This window comes from Xyrauchen texanus, chromosome 24, assembly GCF_025860055.1.
Source record: "Xyrauchen texanus isolate HMW12.3.18 chromosome 24, RBS_HiC_50CHRs, whole genome shotgun sequence".
NCBI classification, from domain to species: domain Eukaryota; kingdom Metazoa; phylum Chordata; class Actinopteri; order Cypriniformes; family Catostomidae; genus Xyrauchen; species Xyrauchen texanus.
Window position 1 is genome coordinate 32,371,901 of NC_068299.1, and position 13,663 is coordinate 32,385,563.

The following is a 13,663-nucleotide window of genomic DNA, read 5'->3' on the forward strand; positions in this document are numbered from 1 at the left end:
ACATCACCAGAAAACACATTAACTGGGCACTGCCTTCAACTGTGTAAATGCTGACTAACACGTAGCCCCATGTCAAACTGGGAATTACCCAGACGATAAACTGCCAATTATAATAACAAACTGTGTTTCAAAGCATTCAACAAAGAGAAATTAATTTCAAAAAGTAAAACATTTAAACAAAGCAGCACACACACAAAAAAGTGTATCAGTTTTTGCAGGTCCAGTAAAATCAAAGAAACAAAAAGGAAAAATATGAACTCAATCAAGACACAACAGCAGTAGCACAACTCCTGACACTGCAGCTGGTAGAGGTGGGCAGAGTGCAGAGGAGTAATTATTTATTTATTTTATTTATTTAAATTTGTTATTTCTTGTCATAAAAAAATAAAATAAAATACTGTATACACTGATCAGCCACACCATTAAAACCACTGACAGGTGAAGTGAACAATTATCTTGTTACAATGGCACCTGTCAAGGGGTGGGATATATTAGGCAACAAGTGAACAATCAGTTATTGAATGTGTTGGAAGAGGGAAAAATGGGAAATCATAAGGCTCGAAGCGACTATGACAAGGGCCAAATTGGGATGGCTAGATGACTGGGTTAGAATTTCTCCAAAATGCCAGGTCTTGTGGGGTGTTCACAGTGTGCAATGGTTAGTACCTACCAAAAATGGTCCAATGAAGGACAACTGGTGAACCGGCAACATGGTCATGGCTTATTATGCACATGGCTTATTATGCACATGTGAAGCGAAGGCTAGCCTGTCTAGTCCAATCCCACAAAAGAGCAACTTCAGCACAAAGTGCTGAAAGACGTAATGCTGGCCATGATAGAAAGGTGTCAGAACACACAGTGCATTGCAGCTTGCTGCGTATGGAGCTGTGTAGCCACACACAGTGCCCATGCTGACCCCTGTCCACCCTGATGGCAGTGGCCGCTTTCAGCAGGATAATGTGCCCTGCCACACTGCAATAATTGGGAACATGACCAAGATTTCAAGGTGTTGACCTGGCCTCCAAATTCGATTGAGCATCTCTGGGATGTGCTGGACCAACAAGTCCGATCCATGGAGGCCCCACCTCGCAACTTGCAGGACTTAAAGGATCTGCAGCTAACGTATTGGTGCCAGATACGACAGGACATCTTCAGAGGTCTTGTGGAGTCATGCCTTGAAATGTCAGAGCAGTTTTGGCGGCACGAGGGGGACATACATGATTTTATGCAGGTGGTTTTAATGTGGCTGATCTGTGTATAATATAGTAAACATGAAAAACAAATGGGTTATGTCTGATGTACTGTAATTGTTTAATTTATTTCATTTTTATAGCAGTAAAAAACAAATGAACAAATAATATCAGCAGTCCGGTTTGCCTATATGTACTGTTTGACTTCTCATACATTTTGTGTGTGTGTTTGTATTTGTATTTGTGTATGTGTGTGTGTGTGTGTCTGTGACAAATAAACAGACTTGGCTGCGTGCATCGGATAATCACACTCGATCAGCATTTTTTCACTGTGACTGTATGAGTTTTAAACTGGCATTGTGGTGCTTTTGTGATAGTTTGGTCTATTTCAGTTTTGTTTGAGTTGCTGTTGTGTGAATAAAAAACGTGCATATACAAGCTGTGAACTGTTATCATGGTACTTTGGTGACAATCTGGCAGTTAAAATAAGCATATTATGTGCTTGAAAGTAGCTGTCTGTTTGACGAATGACAACCACAACTAATGTAAACAAATGGCAGCACGCATTGGAGGAAGATCACGTTTAATGTATTGACTATGCATATAAGAGCTGTAAACTTTTTATCATGGTACTTTGGTGATGAGTTGAATGTATGTCTATACAATAAACTTATTCTGTGGTTTAAAAGACTGTATGAGTAACTGTTTGAGTGAATATAAATTATAGACGCTTGATCAGCATGAAAACTGGGGCCCAGTCATTAACTGTCACATATGTTTGACGGTACGTATGAAAGGGTAAAATACAGCAAAATGAATACTTTTAGCACCAGTCAGAGTTCTATGGGGAAGAGGAAGCTACAAGAGTGAAGCCTCGAGGAACAACTCTAACGATAAGGTTACGTCTTTAACCCTGATTCCCTGAAATGAGATGCTACATCAGATGGCTGACACAATGGGGTATCTCTGCAGGTGCAAACGATCTATGAAGTTCTTTAAAATCATTTATATAGCAGAATATATATATATGGCAGAGCACAGTGCTATCTGATCCGAATATTTGACTAAAGGGTACAAACCGATACTCTGCCCTCGCAGCGCAGATTCAGTGGCGCTGTCAGCCTACGCAATTTTAACCTTATCATTCCCTTTCAAGATGGTGATTTGACGCTGCATTTGATAGCCGATGTTATGGGGAAATGTATACCATCATGCTGCGCTACCGGCCCTGGTAGCCATATCACCCTGCAGCTCTTGCCTGGTTGCCCACTATAGCTAAGCAGGGTTGAGCCTGGCCAGTACCTGGATGGGAGACCTCCTGGGGAAAACCAAGGTTGCTGCTGGAAGTTGTATTCGGGAGGCCAGCAGGGGGTGCTCACCCTGTGGTCTGTGTGGGTTCTAATGCCCCAATATAGTGATGGGGACACTATACTGTAAAAAAAGCACTGTCTTTCAGATGAGATGTTAAACTGAGGTCCTGACTCTCTGTGGTCATTAAAAATCCCAGGGCACTTCTCGTAAAGAGTAGGGGTGAAACCCTGGTGTCCTAGCTAAATTCCCCCCATTGGCCCCTATATATCATGGCCTCCTAATAATCTCCATCCCTGAATTGGCTACATCACTCTACCATCTCCTCTCTGCCAATAGCTAGTGTGTGGTGGGTGTTCTGGCGCACTATGGCTGCCGTCGCATCATTCAAGTGGATGCTGCACACTGGTGGTGGTTTCCCCTGTACTATGTAAAGCGCTTTGAATGCCTAGAAAAAGCGCTATATAAATGTAAGGAATTATTATTATTAAAACTGATTCGCATGCACAGACAATGCCCACTAAAACACAGGTTGTTAAAAAACACAGACACTCTCCTCTTCGTATCATAATAGTAATAAGGAGCAAAATGATGGATAGGAGGATATTCATGGCGATGGTATTGCAAGATGATTTACTTCACTAAAATATGTGAACATGAATACAAATCCACTAGCCAGATGGGTAGTGAAACTTGGCATAAAATAACAGCTGCTGCAGCTCATGGGATGACCATGCATAAACAAGCTCGTAGTATATTCATGAAATACACAGTTTAACCATAGAACCGGTTTCAACCCGAGTTTTACGGGATAGCACCAGTTAGGTGGCTGGAAGGTCACGACGTGGTCGAGTGCTCGCTGTGAGGCATGCAGCAGCTTGCCCGTGTCCGCTCCTCCATACTTGTGACACAGCTCAGCACCTGAGTAGGTACCCCTAGTGTCACTAAATCGACACAATGTTGAGTGAGTGACAGACAGGGAACGTCTTGGTTACATATGCAACCTCTGTTCCATGATGGAGGGAACAAGATGTTGCGTCCCTCCTGCTGAGATGCTGACCTGGCCGGGACACTCTCTCGGCTCCTCAGAATAAATCTGAATGAGTGATGCACGCCATTTCCCTTTATACCCGTATGTCTGGGGGCAGAGAGTGGCATGCAAATTACACTCGCCAATTTTCATTGGCCTTTTCTGAATAAAGCAAAGGTGATTGGGTCTCTCAAGATCAAACCCCTAGTGTCACTACATTGACACAATTTCTTGTTCCCTCCGTCAGGGATTAGAGTATCGGTAACCAAGATGTTTTGTTATCTTCTGTTTGAATGATGTTTGATAAACAAATTTAATTAACAAAAAATAGTATTGATTACTTAAATCATTAAGAGCCTGATGAAAAGATAACAGTGTCTGTCATAGAGTATGATACCAGAATTTCCTCTAGCACAGTCCCAACTTAGTTAAGTGGTCTACTCATGGGTACAGTCAGACTGTTGTAACTAGTCCTATGGGTAACACTTTAGAATACTGTATCTTACTTAATGCATAACTAGTAAGGAATTACTGCAGAACTAATAGGTCATTCTTCATTAACACTTAAGTCACTACTATTAACTACTAAGGAAGGTGTGTTAACTAATCAGTATGTAATAGCATTTTATAGTTGTGTTAAGTAACAATTAGCTAATCAATAACTATTGAATTCAGTCATGCCTCCTGATGAACTACTTTTAATTATCTACTAATTCAGCTTCAGGAGAAATAACTATTGAGTAACTACTAATGAACAGTCGATTAATTACAATTACAATAATATCATAACAATTAGCCATTACAATATTCAGGTTGTGGATCTTTCTTCTTCCTTACTTCTAATGTTATTATTACTATGGAAATGCAATACGCATCTTCCTTAGTAGTTAATAGTAGTGACTTAAGTGTTATGAAGAATGACCTATTAGTTCTGCAGTAATTCCTTATTAGTTGTGCATTAAGTAAGATACAGTATTCTAAAGTGTTACCGTCCTATGATAAGCAATTAGTCCTAATAAGACCTAATAACTAGTCTGAATAAGGTGTTAATTATTACAGAAAAGAAAATATACAGAACACATAGCCTGCATTAACTAAATTAAATGTATTGTATGTTTTCTCTATCACTTGTGTTGTGTGTTTTGAGCCTTATTAAAGAAGGTTATGTAATGAAGAGTAATGAATCATTAATAAATGTTTTATTAGGGGTAAATAGCAGTGGTGGAAAAAGTACACTAATCTTGTAGTTGCGTAAAAGTAGACTCCCTGATGAAATATTACTCCAGTAAAAGTGAAATTACTCCTTTTAAATTTTCACTTGAGTAAAAGTATAAAAGTGTTTGCTAAAAGTATAAGGTACTGGTCTATTAAAGGGATAGGTACCCCAAAAATAAAAATTCTCTCATAATTTACTCCCCATCACACCATCCCAGATGTCCCAGACTTTCTTTCTTCTGCAGAACACAAACAAAGATTTTTAGAAGAATATTTCAGATCTGTAGGTCAATACAATGCAAGTGAATGGTGGCCAGAATTTTGAGTCTCCAAGAGCACATTAAAGGTGCAATATGTGAAAAAAAGTATGTAATATTCACCTTTTTTTGCCAATGTGTGAATGGCTTGTAACGCAACTTAATAAATTAGCCCTTCCTAGGTTGCCTATTAAAGCCGGTAGACTGACTTTGGAGTGGCAGAAGTTGGACCACTAGCAGATGAACATTGTTTAGAGGCTTTGCAGAAAGGTAAGTGATTCCTTATAATGCCTAGAAATTACCTCAATATGTCCACTGTGAATCTCATTTGGTGCTTCTACATTGTGTGATTGTTTTTTATTTATCATACAATATGTACTCAGACTTGTTTTGTGTGTAGATGAAGAACAGGCAAACAGTGTGAAAGTGTAACGCATCATCACCACATCTTGTCATCTTGCATGTCTATTGTACATTTTGGAACTTATTTTTTTTCTTCTGTTGCTATTATAGAACTGATTTGGAGGGTGATGTTGCTTCTGACTTTTCAGATGTTGATTATGTCCCACCTATATGTGTGCGGTATGTATTGAGAAATACCCAAATTGAATAAATATTAATGCAGTTCTGTGTTGTTGATAACTTTCATTTGTATTTGACAGTGCCAATATCTATTTTCATAACTTTTTTTACCCCTGCAGAGCTGATGGTGCACTACAGAATATAATTGACAGACTCCCCGTTATCGTTCTTGAAGAAAGTGTAATAAACATACATGACCGACTGGATGCACCAGCCCATGAGCCAGACCTGCCTGATAACCCAGAACAACAACCTACCTGTGATATGTCCTCCTTTCCTGGCACTGTTCCAGTAGTTTCTGAAGGCCATCTCATTGACCTGCCAGCAAGCATCACCTAAAACAGCAGCTTGGTGCAACTGGCCACTTTCCTCCAGCTACCCATCCAGAAGTGCAATTACAGTGACTACACGGGTACTGAATATGATGGCATTCCACCTTTTCATGTGAAACTTCATTCAAGGGGTACTGCAATAATGGTTGAGTGGGTGAGTTTACATTCCTAATTTCATCTACTTTATCTCCTTCAAAGTTTTTAGTGCAAATAAGTGCAAATAAAAGTTGCTTGCAGAGCCTTCACTAAGGCTGCCAATTAACAGTACAAACAATCAATTTGTTTTCTGTTGATCATTATTGTTAAAAAGATCTTGTTATTGACTTTGTATGGATCATGTGTTGTCTTCCCTATCATAGATTTGCACACATGGGCATCGGCTCTGGAAGTGGAACAGCAAGCCATTACTGAAGTATGGAATGCAAGGTGGGGACTTCATGCTGTTGTGGTGAACATCAGTTAAAATGGCATTGCAGGGACCAGTTTATGGCAGGGCCCCTCTCTAACTGCCAGTGTGGAAGAAGATGTGTCACACTGTGATTGGATCCTTGGTGAATGAACAAACAAATGTTCATTCACATCAGATAAGATGCTAAGACAGCTACCAGACACATTTCTAACTTGCTTGGAAAACAGTTACCTCCCAGATAGCAAAAAATATCCGCACGGCTTCTTTTTGCCGCCGTCCCTAAGCTGTCGGCTATAGGTGCGTCCCACTGGCGGGGATGAAACGTTTGCCGCCGAATTCGTCACTCCCATTTCTTGCGATATGCGCCCACGAACGCTGGCGGGCCGCCCGCTTCATTTTCTCTGGCGGTTGTCGCGGGCTGATCGACCATGGCGGCTGGCGGCAAGCAGCTTTGAAATACAAGGATTTCTACTCTCAAAATCGACCAGCCATGTTGGCTATTATTATTTTTGCTCCAAAGCCATTAGGGTTTATAACGGAGTCTTGACTCTTGATTCCATGATAAGGTAAGGTTTAGGAAATTACATTTAAATTACTTTGAAACTCTGAAGCGATTATACAGTAATATATGTAAAATATATTGAATTATTTTATGCACTTCAAAATTGTTTACATTTCTTTGATTGCTGCGCATTTGAGACATGCACCAATAAACCAAAAAGAATTCCTTTTGTAAAACTTACTTGGCAATAAATATCTTTATGATTCTGATTAGGTTTTAAAATAGATATTTAATTCATGGTATGAACAATTTAGCAGAATAAACTGATGAAGTTAGACTTTTCACGAATGCCTGACTATCAGTGAACAGTGAAAGACATCTGCAACATGGCCAGAATCTCAGGTATACTTAAATTTTTTTTTATTAATTTGCAACCATGGTGATATCTGTCATAAACATGAAAATCCCTGTTTTGACGTGAAGGATAAACTCAATGAAAAAGCGAAATTATCCTCTGGTTTCACAGTTGCGCAGAAATTTAGTTTATGTCTACATTTTTTCCAACCTCAATTTTTTTTTTTGTTATTTTACCTTTTACAGGTTTTGCAATTATGACCTGTACAAATGTTTAAGAAAGTGTTAAAGTCCCTGTAAAGGCAATAAAAAAAAAAATCTAAACGCATTATAAATGTTAAAAATGTATTGCTAAAACACATTACAAAAACTGGACTGTGAAGTTCCGCTGTCGCCATATCTGTTTCCGGTTTACTTGCGCGTCGGCCAAAATGTCTGTTTTTACTCGATGTCTCCAGAATCTTCCGAAAATACGCGTCAGCGATGTTCATCGCATTGTTGATGCCTGGTCCCCTGCTCCGACAAGCAAGAGGGACAAGGGCTTTAAACTCTACATATCGAGTTATCTGCACAACTACAAGGGTAAGTATTTTAATCTAATGTGGTGTGCCGGCAGATAGCGGCTAAGCTAGTTCGCCACGTGTTCATTTTTAATGTAAGGTTAGTATAGAAGCTTGTTTTTTCTTAGTTTTAAAGCAGACTGTTTGTTAATTTTTGTGATAATTGTAATATCAATTATATTAACTTGCTCTCCTCTCAGTTTCTAATAAAGATCTAGGCACAGGTGAAGTCACTGTCAGGGCATTGTGCTACAGGTCCATGAGGAAAACAGATAAACCTCACAGTTTGAGTGTATGGTGAAGCTAGAATTGATAAGACCGCAGTTACAGGCTTGTTACTTTAATAGCCCGATGTTCCTGGGGACTCGGCTAAGGTTATTCATGTTTAATGTAACTCAAATCAAATGAAAACAGTTATTGTAGGCAGGTAAGTTTCCCTAGCTGGTCCCCTCTGTGTAAAATGCGTTCTTATTCAAGTTTTCAACTCAGTCATTCGTTTAAGATGCAATCTTGTGTTATAAGTATTAGGCTATCATGATTATACAGTGAGCAACAGTAGCGGTTTTAGGCACGGGCGAACCGGGCAGTCGCCCGGGGCGGCATTTTTTCATGTCACATGGGGGGCGGCACGAGCAGTTTAATAAAAAAAATTTAAAAAATCCTCTGCGCCGCGAAGCGGTTTTCTACATAGAGGTTTTCTATTATCTATCATTTCACTGTGTGGAGAATTGGCAAATTAGGCCCAGCGTGCTGAGAAGGTGCCGTGTGTGAGAAGGGGAAAGGGGAGGGGGCGAGCAGGCAGGGGATAGTTCACCTCTGGGTGACTGACTGGGGGTCCACTGTATAACAGAGCAATACTCTAATGAAATTAGTGGGCTAAAGTCAGTCACGCTCGACTTTCTTCCAAATAACGCACATTTTATTCATAATATTATAAATACAGGCATATAGTTCCTGCACATTTTTGTTTTTCTGTGTGAAATGGCTAATAAAAATAAGTAATACAAAACGATTATGTGGTCACCTCACCAAGGTGAATTGGTTTAGTCTTGACTTCTGGCCGTGACTCGTAACGTGAGTGACAGTGTTGGGGGGCGGGGGATGGGAAATCTGTTGATTGTCGAGTGCCAAATAAACAGGGATGGATAGGAAAAGGTCAAAGCCATCAGGTGCACAATTTAGGAAAAAAAGAAAAGAAGAGGAGAAACGAGCAAAAGATAAAGGTATGCAACTATGTTCTCTCTGTGATATGATTACGGTATCCATGTTGTCATGAATGAAGGGCTAATGTTAATTGTTGGTAACGCTTACGTTTGTTAGCCTATTTGCTATGATGCTTGCTATGCTTATACAACAATAATTCGGTTTTAAGTCAACAAACACGAGATCTAATTTCACCATAATATTGTGCTTTGCAACCAAACTGTTACAAGTTCATTTATTATTTATTTCCATCAGTTGGGTTACGTTAGGCCCTGTAATTATTTTTAAATCTGTAGGTAGTTTCAAAGAGACGACATTTGCTATTTATTTACTACTTATTTGCTACATCACACATGCCATGAATATGAAGGAGGTTTTTATGCATGTTTATGACAACTGTCATTAAGTGTCACTCGCTCAATTATGACATTTATAATGCAAATATGACATTATTTGTTTGAGATGCCTTTGTTGACAACTTGACATTACCAAGACATCATAACCTGTCATAAATATGTCATAAAAAACATGACATAGCAGATTAATTATTAAACTTAAGAAACTACTTAGCTTTATGAGTTAACATTACATTAAAGTGCCATGTTGGTTTTGACATTGGCTGTCATGAAGCCATTATAACTGTGTCATGAATATTTTTCTGACCACTTTTTTTCAAAGTAGTACAAATTGAATGTCAGTAAAATGTCATTAAGTGTTAATACTCTCTCAAGTTGTTTTATAACAGTGTCATGTATACTTTTCTTGACCTCAAGTGGTACAATGACATTTTAATGACAAATTCAATGTGTACCACTGTAGTTGAGGTCAAGAAAAATATTCATGACACAGTTATAATGGCCTCATGACAGCCAATGTCAAAACCAACCACATGACAGTTTAATGTAAAGTTAACCCATAAAGCTAAGTGGTTTCTTAAGTTTGATAATTCATCTGCATGTTTATGACATATTTATGACAATTTATGTTGTCTTGGTAATGTCAAGAAGTTGTCATGTTTATGTGTCTCTTATTATGTTTGGGGTCAATTTGACTGGCTGTTTTAGCTGTTATAAAACATCATCATATGGTCTTTTAATTTCAATTTCAATTGCAATTCAGGGGCACTTCTAAAATATTTTTGAGCATCCTCTGCCACTGGTCAGGATGAGCCACCCACCTCCCCCGCTACACAGGCCTCTTCTGGAATGGTCTCGACTCTTCAGGATGAGCTACCATCTATGTCCTCAGCTACACATACACTCACCTAAAGGATTATTAGGAACACCATACTAATACTGTGTTTGACCCCCTTTCGCCTTCAGAACTGCCTTAATTCTACGTGGCATTGATTCAACAAGGTGCTGAAAGCATTCTTTAGAAATGTTGGCCCATATTGATAGGATAGCATCTTGCAGTTGATGGAGATTTGTGGGATGCACATCCAGGGCATGAAGCTCCCGTTCCACCACATCCCAAAGATGCTCTATTGGGTTGAGATCTGGTGACTGTGGGGGCCATTTTAGTACAGTGAACTCATTGTCATGTTCAAGAAACCAATTTGAAATGATTCGAGCTTTGTGACATGGTGCATTATCCTGCTGGAAGTAGCCATCAGAGGATGGGTACATGGTGGCCATAAAGGGATGGACATGGTCAGAAACAATGCTCAGGTAGGACGTGGCATATAAACGATGCCCAATTGGCACTAAGTGGCCTAAAGTGTGCCAAGAAAACATCGCCCACACCATTACACCACCACCACCAGCCTGCACAGTGGTAACAAGGCATGATGGATCCATGTTCTCATTCTGTTTACGCCAAATTCTGACTCTACCATCTGAATGTCTCAACAGAAATCGAGACTCATCAGACCAGGCAACATTTTTCCAGTCTTCAACTGTCCAATTTTGGTGAGCTCTTGCAAATTGTAGCCTCTTTTTCCTATTTGTAGTGGAGATGAGTGGTACCCGGTGGGGTCTTCTGCTGTTGTAGCCCATCCGCCTCAAGGTTGTGCGTGTTGTGGCTTCACAAATGCTTTGCTGCATACCTCGGTTGTAACGAGTGGTTATTTCAGTCAAAGTTGCTCTTCTATCAGCTTGAATCAGTCGGCCCATTCTCCTCTGACCTCTAGCATCAACAAGGCATTTTCGCCCACAGGACCTGCCGCATACTGGATGTTTTTTCCCTTTTCACACCATTCTTTGTAAACCCTAGAAATGGTTGTGCGTGAAAATCCCAGTAACTGAGCAGATTGTGAAATACTCAGACCGGCCCGTCTGGCACCAACAACCATGCCACGCTCAAACTTCCTTAAATCACCTTTCTTTCCCATTCTGACATTCAGTTTGGAGTTCAGGAGATTGTCTTGACCAGGACCACACCCCTAAATGCGTTGAAGCAACTGCCATGTGATTGGTTGATTAGATAATTGCATTAATGAGAAATTGAACAGGTGTTCCTAATAATCCTTTAGGTGAGTGTATGTGTAATGCGATCAATGGAAAGGAGGAGGCGAGAACCGGCTTTTCAATATAAATAATAGTTTTAATGATAAACTTAAAAGAAGACATAAACACACACATGACGGACATGTCCGCTAACGATCTCTCTCTCCCGCACGGCCCTCTGCAGTCAGCCTTTAAACCTCATGGAGGCATAATTAGCCTAATACGGGACTGGGTGCGCAGGATCACGACCCGGCCCCGCCCTCCGCCCTGCCACAGTATGTCTTCACAAATTTCTCCACAAATATCAGATATTGAGGATGAAGTCAACTTTGCCTCTACTTCTCTCCAGCATGAGCCTTCAGGTGAATTTTGTGTGTGTGTGTGTTTTTTTTTGGGGGGGCACTCAAAGGTTGTCTCGCCCAGGGTGCAATTCAATGTAGAACCGCCACTGATGAGCAAGCTATATAAATAAGTATTTAATATAATAAAAGTGTAGAGCAACAACCGAGGGTGTAAGGTAAAGGCTGAATATTGTAGCTTTATTACAATATGTTGCATGTTTGAATTAAAATACCTGTGGATATGCAGGAGCACACACTCTACAAAGGCCTGACTGGAGATTAGCCTGATCTATCCGTCCTTCAGGTGAGTAGGGATACAACAATAGCAAATTTCACTGTACAGTATGATATATCAACCAAAATCTGTATACCAATATTTCATTATTTTCTTTTCCTCCCTTTTACAAACAAATATTCTGCTTCAAAGAAAAAAATGAAATTGATGTTATCATAAGGGTTTTTCATTATGAACTTGTATGCCATGCATAACATACTGTGGATAGAAATTACAGGGAAAGTTACTGGTATGATAATTGTGATTATATTATATTACTATTATATTTAGTGTATTGCTAATCAATATATTGTTACTTCCCAGATGACAGCGGCTCGCTTCAAGAGCAGGTGAAGCAAGTTGGGACAATGTTGAAGACATTTGCTCGCACTGGGCAATCGGGTACAACTTGCAAACAACACCTGTGGTTGTTGGTTTAATTCCCACTGGGGCCACCTGTACATGTAGTAGACCTAGATATAAATGTCATAGTTTAGTAGTTGAAGGACCAGGACTGACTACTTTATTCTTTTATTCTGGGAACCCCCGTAGGTGCAGATCAAACCCTAATGCTGCGACGTCTTGGAGTTTGGCGATGTTGTGCATAGCATGGACAACAAAATGCTATGCTGCAACATTTCAGTGCCAATGTGTCTGTTGGAGAGTTATCCCTGCCAGGGGATCTGTTACTCCCCCCTAGACACCCAGGAAGATTTGCCGTTGCTTGACAACAGTTTGAGGCAGGATAAAGAGCTCCAGCAACGATTTGTAAGTGTGCCGATTTCATTATAACGCCATAGGGTAATCTAAAAAGTAAAATTAAGATCGTACACTGCATATTCTACAGTCTGAATCCACAGCCTGTCACATTTTAAATTTATGAGAAGCTTCAGAGAAATGTAATTTGTAACATGTTTTTTTTTGTATTTTCAGCTTCGGTTTTTGGCAATCAAATGTAGGAGGGACCTAAAGACAACCGTGTGGCGAATGCTTCAGAGTATCTTCTCTAATCACCTTTCCATCAATACAACCTGGACTGGTGTAGGGGATAAAGCATGTTTTAGAGACATGTTCCTGAATTGTTCAAAGTAAGTTGGATATTTTTTTTATATTTAAGTAGATGTGTATGACCTTATGCCATTCAAATGGAATGACAGATCTTTATTTTCTACAGGAGCCATCCGGAAGAACCCGGCAACCCAGGATGCCACTGATGAGGTGACCAGATTAACGTTACGCGTTACCTGAAAGGAGCATCTGAACATGAAGGTGGAAAAAGGCGCCGCACAGCTGAGAGGGACCCACAGCCGACCCCTTAAACCTAGGCTGACTACTGACACCCCAGCATCACTGACAACTGGAACCCTTTCTTTATCCTGCAGTCAGTAACATCAAGACCCCTAAAAAAGCCTGCTAAAAGTGTCAGACTACACTCACCCAATCCACACTGTTCACTGTGGAAATTGCTTTTTTTTTTTTTCTTTTCTCTCGTGACCCTGCTTTTAGGGCAGCTCCTCGGATGAATATGGGATGGTTTTTCCTTTTATACAGGCACACGAGGAATCACTGAAGATATGCCAATTTTCACTGCCTCATTCTGGAGGTCGGGGAAAACCGGTGATTCGTAGCCCACTACGCCACACAGTCCCCAACCTCTCC